General features: G+C 47.7%; 1 protein-coding gene across 1 annotated transcript in view; it reads right to left on the bottom strand.

Annotated features, from left to right (window-relative positions):
• FHIP1A (FHF complex subunit HOOK interacting protein 1A) overlaps nucleotides 1–20,547 on the bottom strand; it is a 205,138-nt gene that overhangs the window by 121,666 nt on the left and 62,925 nt on the right.

The following is a 20,547-nucleotide window of genomic DNA, read 5'->3' as shown; positions in this document are numbered from 1 at the left end:
CCCCCTGGGGGGTGATTTCTCGCTTTCTGTCTCTATGTCTCTCTCTGTCTGTCTGGCAAGTGCATGCGCCCTATAGCAAAAATCTCTGAAAAAAAAAAAAAAGGTTCTTTATGCACACGTGTCGTCAGTACTACGTGCAATGAGTGACACGACAGTGCCTCCGTGAATCTCATACACTGTGGCCATGTTTTTCTGGAGCGAGGTGACCGGCGTTCTCAGCCAATTCTATGAAGGGTCCAACGAATCACCTCACTTCAAAAGAAGTTTAGACGACACTTTAAAGATAAATTCATGGTAAAAACCTAAATTAGGGCCCCGAGTCAGGTGAAAAGCCTAGTCAAATTCTAAAGGTGGCAGGGGAGAGCTGGTTGTGGAGTTGGGCGGTTCCTGTGGTGACAGGTGTTCTGCTGGGAACAGGAGGGAGAGGAACCCACCCAATCCAGGTCCCACAGACACCGCGGGGTGTGACTCAGACCCCAGACGCGTCCTCCTTAACCACGAGCAGCTCTCGAACCCCGGCGCTAGCCACCGTACGCTGCAGGAGAGGCAAGCGGTCGGCAAGATCCTGATACCCACCGGCCACGGTCCGGTTAGATCAAGGGCGGCCTTTCCGTATAGTGGAATTCTATGTCTCAGTTTACAAGAAAAAAAAGGGGCAGCTGTCTAGGTGCTGAGACGGCAGAGCTGCCAGGACAGCAGCAAGGACAGGCTGGCGCGACGTGTGAAAGGACGAAACGATGCATCCCTCCGTCTGCTTGTAAACACGCGGGAGAGGGCACGGAGAACTCCGCAGGCCGCCTCTGCGTGGGGGGGGGGCACTGGGGGGCGGGGGCGCCCAGGGAGGGAGCCCTACTTTTCACTGTGCACCCTTTCTCACTTTTCAACTTTGTACCATGTCTCTGTACTGCTTAGCAAACGATTTGTTTGCTTGTTTGTTTCATTGTGTTACAGGGTGCATGCACTCACCAGAGACAGAGGGAGGGAGAGAAAGAAAGCACCCCCCAGCGGGGATGGCCATGCCACAATCCCTTCTCCTCCATTCTCCTCTCGGGATTTTGGGCACGCACGCACACCCGGAGTGTTTTTCAAGCTGTAGTGTCCAGGACCTGAACTGCGGAGTCAGCCGTGTGGGATTCAGCTACTTTAACCACCATGCCACCACGCCTGACTGGCCCAATTAGCAAAAGCATTTTTTTTTTTTAACAAAAGAAATGCAAATGGATACCCTAAACAAAAGGAAGAGTGCCCAAGTTGAGCTTGAGATAGAAATTACAGCAAACTCCAAGTCTCTCTGGTCTCCACACGAAAGGAAGGCGAGCACACAGTGATAGCGCGGTGGTGTGAGTGGGTAAGAAGCAGCCTGTGACTCAATTCCAGTGACCACGTTCATTACAAACACCCAAAGGGCAGACAACCACATCTGTTATACAAACTGTTACCTTCCAGTGGAATAGATATGGATAAAAATGGCATTAAGGAATGTGTAAAGAATTCAGAAGAGTGGCAAGGCTATTTATAAAGAGTGTATTTTTTTTTTTTTTAGAGAAACTTTTGCTATAGGGCTCATGCATTTGCTGGAGAGACAGAGAGACAGAAAGCAAGAAATCTTCCCCTGGTGGGGGTGGCCATGCTGCAATCCCTTCTCCTCCATTCTCCTCTTGGGATTTTCGGCATGCATGCACACGCACCCGGCACACGTTATATGCTGCCAGGTCCAAGACAAACCACAGTCAACTGTGTGGGGTCCAGGGACAGAGCCGTTACACCATCTGCTGGGCCCATCGAGTGCTTTTTTAAAATGGGCACTTTAACAGTACTATACGACAACACTTACTGAGTTAAATATATGCAGTTTACTTCCGGCCAATGGGGCTTAGTATCTCCAGGAATCTGTAAAGTTCATGCTCTGTCCAAAGTTGTTTTTTTTTAGGTTTTTGTCATAGGCACGTGTGATCGCTGGAGGGAGACAGAGAGGGGGAAAGTGAGAAATCACCTCCTGGGGAGGTAGCCACACTGTAATCCCTTCTCCTCTTGGGACTTTGGGCATGCACGCACACACACGTCCAGTGAGATTTTCAAGCCAGGAGGTCTGGGACTTGAACTGCAGCTGGCCATTTGGCAGTCCAGTACCCTAACAACCATGCCACCTGCCGGGCCCCTGGTCTACCAAAAGTTTTATCGGTCTAAGGAGACCTGAGATTCCTCAAGTCTTTTCTAGGGGTCCCAAAGTTTCTCAATAATTTTTTCTTTCTTTTTTTTAAATTTTTTATTGGAGAGGTTTTGCTCTAGGGCACATGTGCTCGCCAGAAAGACAGAGAGACAGAAAGCGAGAAATCACGCCCCAGGGGAGATGGCCACGCTGCAATCCCTTCTCCTCCATTCTCCTCTTGGGATCTTGGGAACACACGCACATGCGCCTGGCGAGAGTTTAAACCACTGGGTCCAGTACTCGAACTGCGGTGGACTACATGGGAGTCCAGCAACATAGCCATTATGCCAACTGCTGGTGCCCTCAATAATTTTTTCTAAGGACCTCTTTTTAAGAAAAACCGAAGTAAAAGTAAAAGGAGCGCACTGCAAAGATTTCTCAAATCGCAAATCGCTTCCTGAAGTGCAGTTTACTGTCATTATACTGGGATAATTTTGTCTCTATTCACAACTCTTTTTCTTTCCCCTACAGACAAGGTCTAACTGTGTGGTCTGGGTCTCAAACTCGAGACCCTCCTGCCTCAGCCTCCTAAATAGCCGGGACTTAGATGCAGATCATGGAGCCTGACATGTGACTCTTAATTTGGCTTTTGTTTGTTTATTTAAAATAAGTCTTTTGCCAGAGGGCATGTACATTCACTGGAGAGAGAGAGAGACAGTGAGAGAGAAAGTGGGTAACCACCCCCAGAAATCACCCCACAATCCTCTCTCCATTCTCCTCCTGAGATTTTGGGCACACACACACATGTGCCCAGCATGAGTCTCAAGCTGCCAGGTCTGGGACTCAAACCACCGTTGGCCATGTGGGAGTCCAGTGCCTTAACCACTATGCCAGCTGCTGGCTCCGTTTGCCTTTTCTTATAGGATTTTTTTCTACTTATACAAAACCTTTTCTTTCATACTAAACTTTATTCTGAAAATCAGATTAGCATATGTATGTAAATAAGTTTCTTAATCTTTCTCTTTTTAAAATACTACACATTTTGAGGCCAACCTCAAAATGGCACAGTGGTAATGCAATGTTCTGTGGGACCCATGTGGGAAGGTCTCAGGTTCAGGTTCTAAGGCCTCCCTTTGTACACTGGGGATGCACACACACATGCCCATGATCTGGGCTGACCGAGGCGGGGGGTGAATTGTGGCATGAAGATCCTGTTAGGGATGCATCTGTCTCTCTCTCTCTCTCTCTCTCTCTCTCTCACACCCACCCACACACACACACACATACACACACACAGAAAAGAAAACACGAAAGAACCTTTCATTTGTTTTAAATGCACAAACAAGAGATCTGACAGCTTCGAAGCCTTCGTTTTGCCACAGTGATCTTTCTGTGGTTTTGGAAATGATACGAGAGACCGTCAGCTGCAAATGGGACAGCTCCCTACCTCGCTTGACGAGGGCTCCACTCCCTCTCCCTGGTGTTCAGGGACGCACCGGCCACAGCGCACGCACGTCCCGTGCAAGACTAACTCTGGCACAGATGAGAACCTCAGCAGAGCCACAGCCTTTCCGAGACCCTACAAGAGGAGGAGCCCTGTGTAATCTGCAGTTAATGGCGGGTAACCGAGGCTCTAATTTCTGCTCGGGGGCCCAGAATTCAGACATAATATGCTGCACTTCCAAGAAATAAAAGTCAAACCTGGAATGACTCATATTGACCAATTCCTCTGTCACTGCAAGGATGGCCTTGTGACTCAAGAGCTGCCACCGTCTGCACTTTCCCCACCCCACGCCACCCCAACCAACCACTGTCCTCATGGAGAAAGGGGCCAACAGGTGACATAGTAGCTAAAGCCCTAGACTCCCACGTGATCAACAGCGGTTCGGGCCCTGGACCTCGTGGCTAGAAACTCACACCAGGCACGTGTGTGTGCACGCCCAACATCCCAAGAGGAGAATGGAGGAGAAGGGAGTGCAGCCTCACTGTCCCCCCGGAGGGCGATTTCTCATTTTCCCACTCCCTCTCTCTGGCGAGTGAGCACACCAGGCTCATAGCAAAAACGAAAACACGAACAAACAAAAAGCCTTAATTTATCTACAAGCCTCCAAGACGCGAGAGGGTAGATTACAAGCCTCCCCTGTTCTGTTTCAATTCATCCCCGCTTGCCTCTAGAGTGACTGCTTCCACTTGAATGGTTTCAGGCTGTCGACGCGCCCTTCATTAAAACCCATCTCCACTAAATTAACATGTACGCATCAGTGTCTTTCGTATGGAGGGGAAAAGAAGTGAACGCGAAGCAAGAAGAGAAAAGTCTGAGGCAGTGCTCTAAATTAAGTTCTGCTGCTGATTCGTTTTGGTTTGGGCACAGTTTCTCCCTCAAATTGGTGCTTCAGTTCGAAAACAATGAGCTAGAATGGACAGGGTGCCCACTTCCCCCGCAGAAGCATCCTGCACCGGAGAGTTAATTAGCTTTGAAAATCAAAGGGGCTGGGAAGAGGGTATGGATGCAAAACGGGAACTGAGGTAGTTCCTACTTTTGCAAAAAAAAAAGAAAAGAAAATCCATATAATAGTAACATGTATATCTGTAATAAAAGCTTCCATGTTAAGGCCTCAGGAAGGACCGAGAGTGGATGATCTTACCCAACACCATTACAACGGATTGCAATTTATCTGGGCACTAGGTCCTAATGTTAGCACATGGGCAAAACATGAAAATATTCTGAATTGCTACCGAATAGCCCTTAGCAAGGCCCTCGTTGGAAGCCAACATGCCTCTTCCCTCATTAAAATGGGAAGGGAGTTGAGTATCCAGCAAATGAGTAGGCGTTTGGGGTCAGGTTGTACAAACTATAATGTGTCTTCGGAAGCAAGAATAAGACAGTGAGCTGCCCACACTGGGAGAGGCAGGTGGACACTAGGACCAAGCAAGGGAACGGGAGGAGCATGCCTACACATCCTTGGGGATAAACCCAAAGTTAGAACTGGACGGTGGTGCAGAGGGAAGACATGGTGCTTGGTGGAACTGGCCCACGTGGGAAGGTTCCGGGTTCACATCTGGAGACCTCCCTGAAGATACAGGCCATGCACGGGGCCTTGATCCGTGGCCGGCTGAGGCTGGGGTCTATCACAGCGTCAGGACCGGTGGGGAATGCTGTCTCTTTGTCTCTCTCTCTCTCTCTCATAAAAGAAATGAATAGATAAACAGAACAGAAAAAAGAAAAGAGATCAGATGCAGGTAACCCACCAAAAGACAACTCTAGTAAAATTAAAGACAGATTTTTCCATGAAGTAAACATGTCTCTGTTTTCAAAATATTTTACAGTGACACCCATAAATATAGCACATAAACACTGCCAAGTAGAAACTCAGTAATAAATATCATACTCTAGAAAGAATTTTCTTTCTCTTTCTTTCTTTTTTTTTTTTTTTTTGAGAGAGAGATTTTTGCTATAGAGTGCGTATGCTTGCCAGATAGAGACAGTCAGAAACAGAGAGCAAGAAATCACCCCCCGGGGTGGGGGGATGGCTACACAGCAATCCCTTCTCCTCCATTCTCCTCTTGGGATCTTGGGCATGCACGCACACACGCACGGTGTGAATTTTCAGCTGTTGGGTCCAGGACTCAAACCACAGTTGCTACATGGGAGTCCAGCGATATAACCATTACACCATCTGCTGGTCCCCCGAAAGTTTTCAAAACTGAGGGAAAAACTTAGATAGAATAGAACCCGGATGATGTAAGCATTTGGGCTTGGGAAGACCTGATCGTGCAAATACTCCGGTAAGAAAATTAGCAACAATAACTTCCTGCTCTGCCCCATACATTGCTCAGTCTAGGTTCTTTCTGTGAGGAGCCTGAAGAGAATTTGGGGCTGTAAAAATCTGAACTTATTAGGAACCAGCAGGTGGTGTAGTGGTTAAGGCACTGGACTCCCTCCCACATAACCAACCAGTGCGAGTCCTAGAACCGGCAGTTTGAAACTCATGCCAGACATATGTGTTTGTGTGCCCAAAAAATCTTGAGAGGAGAATAAAAGAGAAGGGATGGGGTCACTCCCTGTCTCTCGTCTCTGTCTCTCTGGCGAACACACATGCTCTACAGCAAAAATCTCTCTCTCAAAAAAAAAAAAATCTGACCATATTTTTAGTTCTAAAAGCTTCCAAAAATGTGATTATTAAAATTAAAGTACATTGGGGCTGGCAGGTGGTGTGATGGCTAAGGGCCCTGGACTCCTACCTGGCCGACTGTGGTTCGAGTCCTGGGACAAGCAGCTTGCTTTCTCACTTTCGCTCTCTTCCTATCTGGTCAAATTAAAAGTAAATAAAGTTAAATAAAATAATTCTTAAAAAAATATATTGAAAACAATTAAAGGACATTCAAAATGGGAGCGGAGCGTATTCACCTTCGCACTAGAGAACCTTCCGCATGTTTACACGTTGTTGATTGCGAGCATAAAATGATCCTCTTCAAACAACCTGTTCTATCCCAGGTTCTGAGAATTTAAGCCTCGGAGTAAGAGAAAGGTACAGGATGGCCGTGGCGCTTAAATTCAGTCTCTTACGTGATTATCACAATAACATCTTCAGCCCCACATAATGAGCATTCTATACTCGCTGCCTGCACAAAACCGTAATTACTCGTTGATTTGATCAAAATTACTAGCTGACTTGAGCGATTCATTTACCCAGCCAGCCTGGGACTAATTAGTCAAATCAACAGCCTACCAAAAAGCCGACTCTCTCAGAATCATGGACGAGACTCTCTGCAACATCAAAGCCATTCTCAGACTCGGCTCCCGAACCTTGGTAACTCCATCTTGGTAACTCCATCGACTATCCTCCTCATCATTTAATTTACTCAGTCCACATCTGACAGCTTTCCTTCCTCTTCCACAGGGGAAAAAAAGAAAGAAAGAAAAATGACAACAGAGACCCTTCAAACACGTTCTATTTCCAAAAAGTGAAACAAAAATAGTACACGCTGTAATGAAATCAGATACTCTGGTTTCAGAAACTAGGAGAAGAAAGAGGACGAGAAGGGGGCGGTTGTTTTGCTATGATAGGAGACATAGGGTCGGAGAAAGAAAGCAGAGTGGATTCTTACCCATAAAACCACTTCTTGGTGCCTCGAAATCCATTAAAGGCCTCAGTTCTGTTGATTTGATGCCAAGTACGTCTAAAACGCTCCTACCCAAGAAAAGCATGTTTTTTTGAAAGAACAAGGAAAGCAATACATTTAAAGGCTGGAGGAAATTTTCTTCCATTTACTTGGGTCAGTGAGGCATCCATCACACAGAGACACAAACACCTTACAGAGCAGATCAGAGGAGCCCGCAGGAGGAGATCAAAGGGCCGCAGCCTCGGGGGAATCAAACAAGCCACAGTCTGAGCAGATCCCCCGAGGCTCCCCCCAAAATCTAGTTGCAACTGGAGTGAGGACCGCAAAGCGGAACGTACTATCCAAAGCAGGGTGATTAAAAGTAATTCATTCTACTCCGGCTCTCTCTCTCTCTGGAGAAAGAATCTTTTCAAAGTTGTTTGGTAGAATAACTAAATAATGACAGTTTTTAAAAGGCGAAGATGTTTGAATGATCTATATATGCATTAACTACAACCAGGCATGAGAAACTGCCATATCCTCAGCCTAACAGTGCACCCCAGAAAGGTACCGTATTCAGTACATGGTTGCAAAGGCGCCAGAAGAACTGGATGCATGGAACATGTGTCCCCAGATTTAATCCCACCTGCGTGAGCTCAGAAAGAGCCCTCTGTCCACCCCTGTCACACACATAGTTCAAAGACCATGTAGGCATGAAAAGTTGAAGTGGTTAAAACTCAAGAATAGAAACAGAATATGTGCAATATATTTTAGCAAACATTTTCAGCATCCCCAAACCTTTGGTTGCCCAGATCAAACACATAATGCTGACCTAAGCACCGACTAAGCACCTACTGTGTGCATGCTGTGTGCCTACTGTGTGCCTGCTGTCTTCCCAAACCTCCTCATTGAACAGCATCTCTCTGCAGCCCTGTAGTCCCGCTCTGTGTTGTAGTCATTTCAGAACCAGACCCTGGTCTTCCTGAGAGGAAGGGCCACACTTGGGGTGATTTAAGAGTTGACTCAATAAGCATTTAATCCAAGGCCCGGAGACAGGCTGTGGAGCTTGGGAATAGAGCCCAGCCTCGGCCTTGGGAGTCAGGGGCTACTGCAGAGTCTACCTCAGGAGTGTCTGAATCACCAGCGAGCAGGCTGCCATCTCCCAGCCAGGCACTCCTCTGTCTTGTCTATTCAACTCTCACAGACACCCTGTTTTCTAGAAGAAATGGAGGGACCAGCAGATGATGTAAGGACTATGTCGCTGGACTCCCACATGGCCCACTTCAGTTCGAGTCCCAGACCCAGAGGCTTGGAACTCAAGCCAGGTACATGTGTGTGCATCCCCAAAACCTGAGAAGAGAATGAGGGAGAAGGGGTTGCAACATGGCCACCCCCCCTGGAGGGTGACTTCTCGCTTTCTGTCTCTCTGTCTGTCTCTGTCTCTCTGGTAAGCACAAGCATACAATAACAAAAACATTAAAAAAAAAAAAAAAAAGACGTGGAAGCTCCTTAGAGAGAGTGCTCACGTGGCCACCAAGAGGAAGAGCCAGGAGGACCAGGACTGGGAGGGAGGGAGGAGTCAGCCCGCAGTCGTGAGGAGGTGAGGGGTAGAACCAACCTCACCAGGGGTCTCCTTCATCATCGCCACGCTTGCGTAGGAATAGATCTGGGGTGACCCAGAGAAGAGAGTCACCTAGGCACAGAGGACACTCCCGATGATGGTAACAATACAGCATGAGGGGCCAGCAAGTGGTTAAGGACTGGACTCCCACATGGCCGACCACGGTTCGAGTCCCAGCCTCGTCAGCTTGGAACTTATGCCGGGCACACATGCATGCGTGCATGCCCCAAGCATGCCCCAAATCTCAGGAGGAGAACAGAGGAAGAGGAATTGTGGTGTGATCATCCCCCTAAAGGGTCATTTCTCACGTTCCCTCTCACTGTCTTTGTCTCTCCAAGTGCCCACACCCTGCGGCAAAAACCTTAAAAACAAACAAACGAACAAAAAACCCTGTGATTCCCTGCTTCTTGTCCCCTAATAAAATACCTCCATTTGTTGGTTTGTTTGCTTGCTTTGTCCTAAGTTGTGGAACTTGCCACAAATCCATTTTACAGGGAGATTAAAAGATTGGGGACAGGCAGATAATGACCGGAAGAGGCTGAACGCCTTCTACCGCCAGAGCCATCACTCCCACCGTCCAGAAAATGTGGAGTTCCAGCCTCAACAGACGCTGCATCCTCACGTAACGTCTAGCCATACAAATGATGCCCAGCTGGTTAGAAGTTCAGTACATGTTAGAAAAAAAAAAAAAAAAACAAGCAAAACTGATTACCTTGACAGTAAAACGGAAAAAAAAAAAAATACCACTAAACATTAACATTTAATATATCCCTCCAATAGATCCAATTCATCACTTTATTCCAAGAGAGAGGCTACCTTAGCGTCGACTGAAAGACGAACTAGCCAAACGCGGAGTCTAAACATGTCCGAGTTTTCTTTTTCCTGTGGCACAGGTAGACCAGTGACACGAGGAGCAGCCCATACGTTCGGCTGTGTACACGCTGAGTCCAGCGAGCAGAATTTAAATGAGCGAGTTAAGACATAACTAGACGTGCCTCTCTGTAACTGTCTATGAAGAACCGAACCACGCAGTATCTGAAATACAAATGCGGGTCATGGATCCCATCGGCCCTCCCGGTGAGCCGTCGGGGTCGCATTCTGCACTTCTGGGGTGAGGGCGTTCCTGTACCCCTCGCTTGTCTCCCCGTGGTGTGTGCCCAGAGGTCTCCCCGGATAATTACAATCCGAAGCACACTTCTACGTGAGCAATTTAAGGATCGTGACTTGGCCAGGTTTGGGGTTTCATACTAGAAGACAGCACATGATGGGTCAAGGAGACTGAATGAGAAAGGCGGTTCTGTTTTTTTGGGGGTTTTTTTGGAGAGATTTTCACTATAGGGAGGGTGCGCTCGCCAGACAGACAGAGAGAGACATTAGAGACAGAAAGCGAGAAATCACCCCCCAGGGGGGATGGTCACGCCGCAATCCCTTCTCCTCCATTCTCCTCTTGGGATCTTGGGCACGCACGCACACGCGCCTGGCGTGAGTTTTAAGCCACCGGGTTCAGGACGCGAACCGCGGTCAACTACGTGGGAGTCCAGCGACATAGCCATTACGCTAACTGCTGGTTCCCAAGGCGGTTCTGTTTTTACCGGATTACGGACCAGACCTTCCTAACACAGACACCCACGCCGGGGGGAAACGGATGTGTTCATGGAGACCTTGCACATCAACCCACTGCCTTAAGACTATGTTCCAATACTTCCAAAAGTGTGTGGGAAAATGTAAAGTCCAAATTGATTTTGGTGCCAAAATAAATAAATGGAAATCAATGTATAATTTTTCCAAATATGCAAATCCCAAGAGCTTCCCGGAGAGCCCTCAGATTCATCACTGGAGAGAGGATGTACCCTGTGCACGTGCTCCCAGTCTTCCATTGAGCGTCCAAGTCGGCAGCACGGTAATGGAGGCTGATACCCCCAGGCCCGCCAGGACGGGAGGGTTCACTCCTCCTGGTGCTAGCAGTGCTCCTGGCCGCCGGCCCCTCCAAAACACCCTCTGCTGAAAAGGCTGCTTTGCCTAAGATGATGGCCCTCCTTGGGCAAGTCCACATCCATGGCAAAGGGGGAGTGTGACTCCTCAGCCCACTCAGCACAACTCTGAGGGGCCATCCGGACCCAGAGCCCCCTGTAGGCCTGACCTCATCAGTGAGGCCTCCTGGCAGCCCGGCATGGCCTCCACCCAGCCCTGCCTCCTCTCCCGGCAGGTGAGCTGATGCAGAGAGCACCCCTGACAAACGCCTGCAGACAAATCTCCACCTCGGCATCTACACCCCGGATGGCATGCATCTGCCAACTAGGGACTGCATATCTGGGGTTACTAAAGGTGCTTGGGACAAAAAAGAAAATAAGGTATTTTTAAAATAATAATAATAATTCTTTGCATCAGTACCAGCCTTCAAACAGGGAGAGAATAGCACCTTTGTCAGGCAAACTAAGAAAGAGACAGGAAGGCTGTTTCAGCGTGTTTATCAGTATTTCCCAATACCCAGGCTCTAACAGTCCTAAGTGATTCCCAAACAAAAAACTTTCCTTTGCACCACAGGGTACATATGCTCTCCAGAGAGAGAGAGAGAGAGAGAGAGAGAAGGAAAGTAAGAAATCACACCCCCTCCATGTCACAATCCCTTCTCCATTCTCTGCTTGGGATTTTGGGCACGACCCCTGCATGATTTTTAAGCTGCCCTGTCCAAGCCTTGAACAAGTGGTCGACCATGTGGGAGTCCAGCACCTTACCCATCATGCCACCTGTTAACTCCACCCAAACTAGTATTAAGAATCATCACAAAAAGTGGCTATTACTGGGACCAGCAGTTAGTATAATGGCTTATGTCGCTGGACTCCCATGTAGTCGACCGCGGTTCGAGTCCCAGACCCGGTGGCTTAAAACTCACACCGGGTGTGTATGCATGCGTGCCCAAGATCCTGAGAGGGGAATGGAGGAGAAAGAATTGCAGTGTGGCCATCCCCCCTAGGGGGTGATTTCTCACTTTCTGTCTCGCTGTCTCTGGTGAGTGCACGCGCCCTATAGCAAAAGTCTCTTAAAAAAAAAAAAAGTGGCTGTTACCCTGTGTTACCATTTAAAAAGCATTTATCCCTCATGTTAGGTTGCCAGATGACTTGCCTAATTTAAAAATAAGTAAATCCCAACAACCTTGAGAATAAGATAATTAAATTAAAAACATCATTAACTTCCTCCTTAAAAAAATAAGCCTGACTTTTCAAAGGTTTTTCAGGTCTTCTGATTACAAACGGTACAGAATAAGGGGGAAGAGTGGAGAGACTCTTCTTCCCCTCCAACATATACTCATTTCCTTTTCAAAAAGACCACTCTTCTTTTTTTTTTTTTGGAGAGGTTTTTGCTATAGGGCCCACGTGCTCTCCAGAAAGCCAGACAGAGGCAGAGAGACAGAAAGTGAAAAATCACACCCCAGGGGCAATGGCCATGCCACAATTCCATCTCCTCCATTCTCCTCTTGGGATCTTGGGCATGCACGCACACACACTCAGCGTGAGTTTTAAGCTACCGGGTCTGGGACTCGAACCGCGTTAGACTACATGGGAGTCTGGTGACATAGCTATTTCGCTAACTGCTGGTCCCTTAAAGCAATTGAGAGTTTTTTTTGCTATAGGGCGCGTGCGCTCGCCAGACAGACAGAGACAGAGAGACAGAAAGCGAGAAATCACCCCCCAGCGGGGATGGTCACGCCGCAATCCCTTCTTCTCCATTCTCCTCTCAGGATCTTGAGCACCCACGCACACGTGCCCAGCGTGAGTTCTAAACCACCGGTTCCGGGACTCAATCCGCGGTTACTACATGGGAGTCCAGTGACATAGCCATTATGCTAACTGCTGGTTCCTCTTTTTTTTTTTTTAAGGTTTTTTGTTTGTTTGTTTGTTTTGTTTGTTTGTTTGTTTTGCCATAGAGAATATACACCCACCGGAGAGAGACAGAGAGAGGGAAGGCAAGAAATCACCTCACAGGGGGGATGACCCAGTGGCAACCCCTTCTCCATTCCCCTCTTGGGAGTTTGGGCAAGCGTGCACACATGTCTGGTGTGATTTTCAAGCCGCCAGGCCCAGGACTCGAACCACAGTCAGCCACGTGGGAGTCCAGCACCTGAACCATCACGCCACCTGCTGGCTCCTTAACAAGACCTTTCTTCAGCTATGTGAAAAAAGAAGGTCATGTGTCCTGTATGTCATTTTGTTCTACGGAGATTATTTCCGGGGAGCTAGCTGAGACTTCCCACGCAGTTGTCATCATGACGTGACACAAAGAACACTGGACGAGGGGTCGGAATTCTTGGCCCCATCCTGGTGCTGACAACGACCCACAGCATCTTATGACGAGCTTCTGCGGGATTATTCGCTAAGGGTACTTAGGGAGCTCCAGTCTCGGGGACCAGCTCTGTTATTTCCTAGTCATGGGCCTCAACTTCTCTAAGCCTAGAGCCTCATCTGCAAAACAGAGACATGATAATGGCACCTTCCGCGCGGGGCTGCAGGGTGGCAGGGGAGACTGAATCACGACCCTGTGGAGGAGTGCTCAGCAGTGTCTTTCTCAAGCACTAATAAAGCGAGCTATTACTGGGAGCCATTTTTCCATCTGTGCCTGCTAGAACTCACAAGCTTTGGGGAGCATCGGCCCTCCAGGCATTTAAAACACAATGAATAATTAAAACTCTCTAATATGCCAGTTCGCTGCTTCTTAAGAGATTTATGTCCTGGATTTCCATGGAAGGTTTCGTTGGAAAAATAAAGAGTGTCTAAGAAAGTCTGAAGAACATTGGACGAGGCGAGCTGCAGGTGTCGGCCTTGGCGCTCTGGGAGTCTGTGGCCTGTCCCGACGGGCAAGGGGCGCAGTGAAGAGGGAGAGTGAGTCCTGACGGCTTCAGGGAGTCGAATCTCAGCAGCCCCGTATCTGCAGGCACTTCTGCCTCTTCTCACACACACAGGATGCCACTGATGGGCCGCATTTTATGACAGCTCTTTGGGAGAACGAGATGGAGTAAATGGGGGGCACCACCATGAAGGCATGCCACACTAGTCCCTCCGGCTCCCGACTGCAAAGTGTCCCCTCTAATCGTATCTGCCAAGGAGAGGGGAAACCGCCATGCAGTTTTCAAGCAAGAAGCGGGGCGGCAGTGCCTGGGGTGCTGGGACAGAGGGTGCCAGGAATGTCCCTGTGATTAGAACCTGGCCTGGTCAGCTAGACACAGAAAGCGTTGGGTCTCAACCAGCAGCGAAGGGTTTCTGTTTCTGAGATAAAGGTTCCGTTATGAAGCGTGAATGTCCCCATGGCCCTCCTTCTTTAAGAGGTCCTGTAGGTGTGTCCACATGAACAGTGAAGCCACGTGCTGAATCCTCTCGTCCCAAGCCCAGATCTGGTCGTGGCAGGCCCACTCTTCAGTCCTCTGACCCCTCGGATCCTGGTAGAGAGGTCTCCCCACTGGGAAGCATTCCCGGAACTGGCCTGTGCCCCACTCTGGGATGGTGAGGGCTAGGTGCTGCTCGCTGCTCTATTCCCAGGGCCTTACACAATGCGTGCCAGCAGGTGGTGTGGGGGTCAAGGCACTAGACTCTCAGATGGCTGGCCAGGGTTCAAGTCCCAGGCATAGCAGCTTGAAAATCAAGCAGGGCGCCCAAAATCCTGAGTGGAGAATGGAAGAGAACGGACTATGGCATGGCCATACCCCCTGGGGAGTGACTTCTCACTTTCCCTCTGTCTCCCTGCCGCCCCCCTGCGAGTGTACACATGCTCAGACTAAATAGAGTGATTAATTTATCTTGATAAATAGGAAACAACTTTGACTAAAAAGAAAATGGTAACTTAAAAATATATATACATATATATAAATAATTTGTTGTGGGATCAGAAGACGGCGTCATGGTTACATCACGGGATTCCCACATAGTCGACTGCGGTTTGAGTCTTGGACCTGGTGGCTTGAAATTCACACTGGGCACATGTGCGTGCATGCCCAAGATCCCAAGAGGAGAATGGAAGAGAAGGGATTATGGTATGGCCATCCCCCCAGAGGGGTGATTTCTCATTTTTTTTCTCTCTGGCGAGCACACACGCCCTATAGTAACAATCTCTCTCTTAAAAAATAGTATAAGAGTGTGTGTGTGTGTATGCGCACGTGTGTGTGTGCGCACATGTTGAGTAAATTAATTAATTAATTTAAAAAAAGGAAAGAAAATAAAAGAAGATTTTTGGCCAAAGTGTAAGCCCAGTTTTACCTATCATTTCCACAATCTCTAGACAGCTATAATGTATCTCTTCCAAAAGATAAATGGGATAATTATTAAAGATAATTATCTTTTAAATTTTTTTCTCTAAGTTGTACATCATAAAGCATATTCAATGGTATTAAGATCTTTCCACAAAAATGAGTTTTCTCAAAGCAGGTTTATTTTTTCATTGTTTATTTTTAGACAGACATTTTAATCCATTAAGGTAATTTTTGACATCAGTAGGTAACATCTTTGTTCTTCATTAAGGACAGGAGGGGTGATAAGGGAGGTTATTCTGAGACTAAGAAGAGTAAGAGGTGACCAGCAGATAGTATGGCGGTTACACCGCTGGACTCCCATGTAATCGACTGTGGTTCAAGCCCCGGACCTGGCAACTCAAAACTCATGCCGGGCCCATGTGTGTGCGTGCCCACAGTCCCGAGAGGAGGATGGAGAAAGGATTGCAGCGTGGTCACACCTCCCTTGGGGGTGGGGATGACTTCTCGCTGTCTGTCTGTCTGCCTCTGTTTCTCGGGTAAGCGCACACACCCTATAGCAAAAAAAAATCTCTCTCAAAAAAAAAAAAAAGACAAGTAAGGAAACCTTTTGCCTTGGTAACGTCAGTCAATCTTATTGGCAGTAGAGGTGAATACGAATATATAGGTATTCGTTATTGTTGTTACAGGGACACGGGCTTACTGGAGAGCAACACTGAGTGAGGGAAAAAGAAAAGGCACCCCCTGGGGGGATGGCCATGCTGCAATCCCTTCTCCTCCATCTCTCCTCTCGGAATTTTGGGCCCACGCACACTCGTGCCCAGTGTATTTTTCAAGCTGCTGGGTCTGGTACTCAAACCGCACAGTCTGCCTTGTGGGAATCCAGCTTCACCACCACACCACCCCAACCAGGGAGGAGTATGAATTTAACATATGTTTTTGGCCTTGAAACTGCTTTTATTGACTTAATTATCACAATATCAAGAGAAAAAAAAACACAATTGAACTGTAAAAAGTCATTTCATGTACTTTTCGTTCTGCATTATCGAGACACAGAAATACTAATCCATGCCACCCAGACCCTCCTGGGAACCGAGCACTCTTTGAGGAGAAGCACGAACAGCCAGTGCAGGGCGGGCTCCACCCTTCTGACCTGCAGCGCAGGCTGCAGTGAAACAAGGCGGGAAATCAGTGAGTTTGAAAACTGGAAACCTAATACTTACGCAGCCACCCAGCTACCCGACTCAGAGAAGCTACTGAATCGGAGTCTTGCTGTACTCAGAACAGGGGCCCTCTTCAATGAACTGCACAGTGTCCGTCAGTTTCTAAATCCTAGCGTCCTGTGAAGGCCATCACATCGCTAATGATAAACGAATAAGCACGCGTGGAGTGCCCCGTGCTCATTGCTCACGCACTTTGGAGTCATGTAATGGAGTCATGATCCTTGCCCTAGGCCGTCCATCACTTAGCAAGACTTAGCATCATTTTAGCAGTCAGCCACCGCCCTGCAGCACTGTGGAGTCCCTCACTACAGAAGAAGTAATAAATCGCACAAGAGTTGCAAAGGCAATTTTGCATAGGTACCAGAAACCTTTGTAAGGCCACGGAATTTTTTTTCCTCTCTCTTTTGCTAGAGGGCATAGGTAGTTGGCAGAGAGAGGGAGGGAGAAAGCACCCTCTCACAAGACTTCTCTTTTGCCAGAGTGTGTATGCTCTTGCGAGAGAGAGACAGAGACAGAGACAAGGCGAAAGCACCCCCACACATCACAGGGCATGGTCGTGCCACGGTCCCCTCTACTCCATTTCTCCATCCTGTTGGGGTCTGGGGTATAAACATACATGCACCCAGTGTGTTTCCCAAGCTGCTGGGTCCAAGACTCGAACCGCATGGTCGGGTAAAGCCACAAACTTTGATCATTTCATTGCAGAAATGTTTGTAACCATTTAGAAATTGGAAATAATATGTCCACCATGGACAGACTGAAGAAGCAATTAAATTGTTTGCATTCACTGTAATGGTGACTTAGAATCATATTTAAAAACATAGGCAAATGCTCAAAATGATATTAAACAAGAAAAGCAATATGCAGAATTACACACGTGGCATGACCATAATTAAGTATGACGTATACACATACCCTACCCTGTTAGGTATGTAATGTGTTGGGTTGTCGGAAAACTCATCATGTATTTTTTCTACATAAAAATGTGTCATGACTTTTCCAACAATCCACTATCATATTTGCAAATAAGACCAGGAGGACGGACAACCTATGAATAGTAGATCTCTCCGGGTATATTTTCTTTTTCTTTTTTTGGAGAGATTTATGCTATGGGGCACATGTGCTCACCAGAGAGAGAGAGAGACAGAAAGTGAGAAATCACCCTCCCCAGGGGGATGGCTGTGCCACAATCCCCTCTCCTCTGTTCTCCTCTGGGATCTTGGGCACACATACACGTGTGCCAGGCGTGAGTTTCGAGCCTCTGGGTCTGGGACTCAAACTGTAGTTGGCTATGTGGGAGTCCAGCAACGTAACCATTATGCCATCTGCTGGTCCCTTATTTTTTCCTCTGTGTCTTCATACTCCAAATTCTCTACTATGGCATGTAATAACTATAATCAAACGTTTAGTATTTACATGAATGAAAAGTACAAAACAACGGAGGCTTTAGCAATTACTAACTTATTTTGGCCCCTAAATGCATTGGTGTTCAGACAAGGAGATCTCATTATGGGCTGTTAGGCCAGAATAGCTCTAGAGGGGGGGCTCATCATAGGGTCTTTACCGTGCAAGTAGAATTGAGGTTTATAACCAGTGCTTAAGAGCACAGACGCTAGAACTGGATTTGGTAGGTTCAAATCCTAACCCTGCCACTTGCCCACTAAGTGAGTTTAGGCAAGTTCTCAAATTCTCAGTTTCCCCATTTATAAAATAGGACTGGGGGCCAGCAGATGTGTCGTGGTTAAGGCGCTGAACTTCCACGTGGCCAACCCAGTTAAAGTCCCAGACCTGGAGGCGTAAAACTCATGCCAGGCATGTGTGCGTGTGTGCCCAAAGTCCTAGGAGCAGAACAGAGGAGAAGGGATTGTGGCGTGGTCATCCCCCCCCGGGGGGGGGTGATTTCTCACTTTCTGTCTCTGTCTCTTTCTGTCTCTCCAGTAAGCACACACACCCTATAGCAAAAAAATCTCTCTAGCAAAAAACCAGGACTGGCATCAGTTGTCTCTGCAGAGTTTTCGGCAGGAGGAGATGAATTAATGCAGGGAAGCATTTTAGGGCAGCACCTGCCCGGCACGCAGGAACACCGAGGAAGTGCTAACATAACGTAACACAGTACGTTACCATGTAATGACTTAAAGGGCATTTTAGCTGGCATGGTAACAGTGGCAGTGCACCTTTTTGCTGAATTCTTACTATGTATCAGATGCATGCACAGCTCACACCTCTATGAAGGAAGACCCATTTCTTTTTTTTTAGAGATATTTTTGCTATAGGGGCGTGCGCTTGCCAGAGAAGCAGAAAGTGAGAAATCACCCTCCAGGGGATTAGCCATGCCACGATCCCCTCAGAATTTTGGGTACTCACACACACATGCCTGGCTTGAGTTTTAAGCCGCTGGGTCTGTGATTTGAACCACAGTTGACTACGTGGGAATCCAGCAATGTAATCATTACATCATCTGCTGGTCCCAGAAAGGCCCATTTCGATGCCTAATTTCCAGATGAGCAATTAAGGTGCAGGGAGGCCAACTTCCCAAGGCAGGTGGCTGACCAGCACTTGATCCCAAACCCATCTGAATGCAGGGCCCACCTTCATCATGGTGCCATTCCGTAGGGCATGGAAGACAAGCCAACCAAGGCAGGCGACTTGCTTTTGAAGGGTCCAGGAACTACCACTGGCTCAGTGCATAGGATCCGATCAGTGAAAGTCAGGTAAGGGAGCTGAGCTGTAGCTCATTCCACAACTGGGCTCATTCCGTTACTGGGCACACAGGAAGAACTCTCTGAGCACAGTAGTCGCAGGATAAAACAGAGGAGTGTATCCAAAGCAGGCTGGCAGATACACATGGGAAATGCTGGCCTGGGGCGGCAGGGGTTCCTGACACAGAGAGGACGAGTGAGGGAAATTATAGGCAGAGCAGGTGGTATGGGCCAGGAGATACCAAAGAACATGGAGTTGGGCAAATCGACACACCTCGAAGGGAAAATTAAGAGAACTTAACCACACGGAACATTGTGAACCAAGAAAGGGGGTGGCGGGAAAGTTGTAGCTCATGACCCACTGACGACTGTGAATGAAATACTTCCTTCTACGCAGGGGCTTCGAACAGTTCATGGAAAACGCACATCATGTAAAAAAAATGATGCATCGATTTCCAATTTTTTATTTTTGCACAAAAAGAAACTTACACTTAATTCAATTTTCCAAAAACTTTTTTGAATATCTTTTATTTTGCTGAAGTTTATGAAAAATGTCATAGTCTGATTTCTTTAAACTTTGTTAAAGGTTGTATTATACAACGACTTATTTTAAAAGCATTTTTTAAAAACCTAACCAATAGTAGCACAAAACAAAGCATTACTCGATACCATCTTCTGTACAAGCCAGGGTTGGTGGCTGAAAAGGTGTACTGCTTGGGGCCAGCAGGGATCACAATGGTTAAGCTGCTGGACTCCCACATAGTCAACCATGGAGGGTTCGACTCCCAGACCTGGCAACTTGAAACTCACACTGGGTGCATGAGGCATGCGTGTCCAAAATCCCAAGAAGAGAATGAAGGAGAAGGGATTACAGTGTGGCCATCCCCCTAAGGGAGGTGATTTCTCACCCCCCCCACTCTCTCTCTCTCTCTCTCTCCCCAATGGCACACACCCTATGGCAAAAAAAAAAAAAGAGCTTAAAACAAACAAGGAAAACAAAATGTGTTGTCGTAGGTGACAAAAGTGATTAGGAGGAATCAGAGAGCTGTGCATCTACTGTGTAAGGGCACAGCTGTTTCCAACGAGGAGATAAAGAACCGGCTGAAGGCTAATGCCCACGGGCACCCGGGTCTGATAACATCTCCCCGCACAAAGGCCAGCGGATTAGCTCTTGTTTTAAAGAGGCTGCCAGAGCTTGCCAAGGAAAATATGTGATTGATCTAATTAGCTTACTGAACCGCGGAACCCGTGTGCCAGAATCACCGTGCCCACAAGGACTTCTCCCAGGACAAAGAAGCTCCTCCTTCAACTTAAGCATTCACCCTCATCAACAGGGACGAGCCCTGGCACCGCTCCGCAGAGGAGCTTAATGAGTTTTATTGGGTGCCAGTGACATCCACGGGAGCCCCGAAAGAATGAGCTCTCGTGGCGAAAAGGAGGAAGACACAGAAAGGACTGTAGACATGCAGGTGCCGTGGCTCAACTCCAACTACCAGCTGGGGCCTGCAATTTCCCTA

The sequence above is a fragment of the Tupaia chinensis genome, unplaced genomic scaffold (assembly GCF_000334495.1).
Source record: "Tupaia chinensis unplaced genomic scaffold, TupChi_1.0 Scaffold000521_1, whole genome shotgun sequence".
NCBI classification, from domain to species: Eukaryota; Metazoa; Chordata; class Mammalia; order Scandentia; family Tupaiidae; genus Tupaia; species Tupaia belangeri.
The sequence above is the reverse complement of the archived record's forward strand: the minus strand, read 5'-3'. Positions and strand labels throughout refer to the sequence as shown.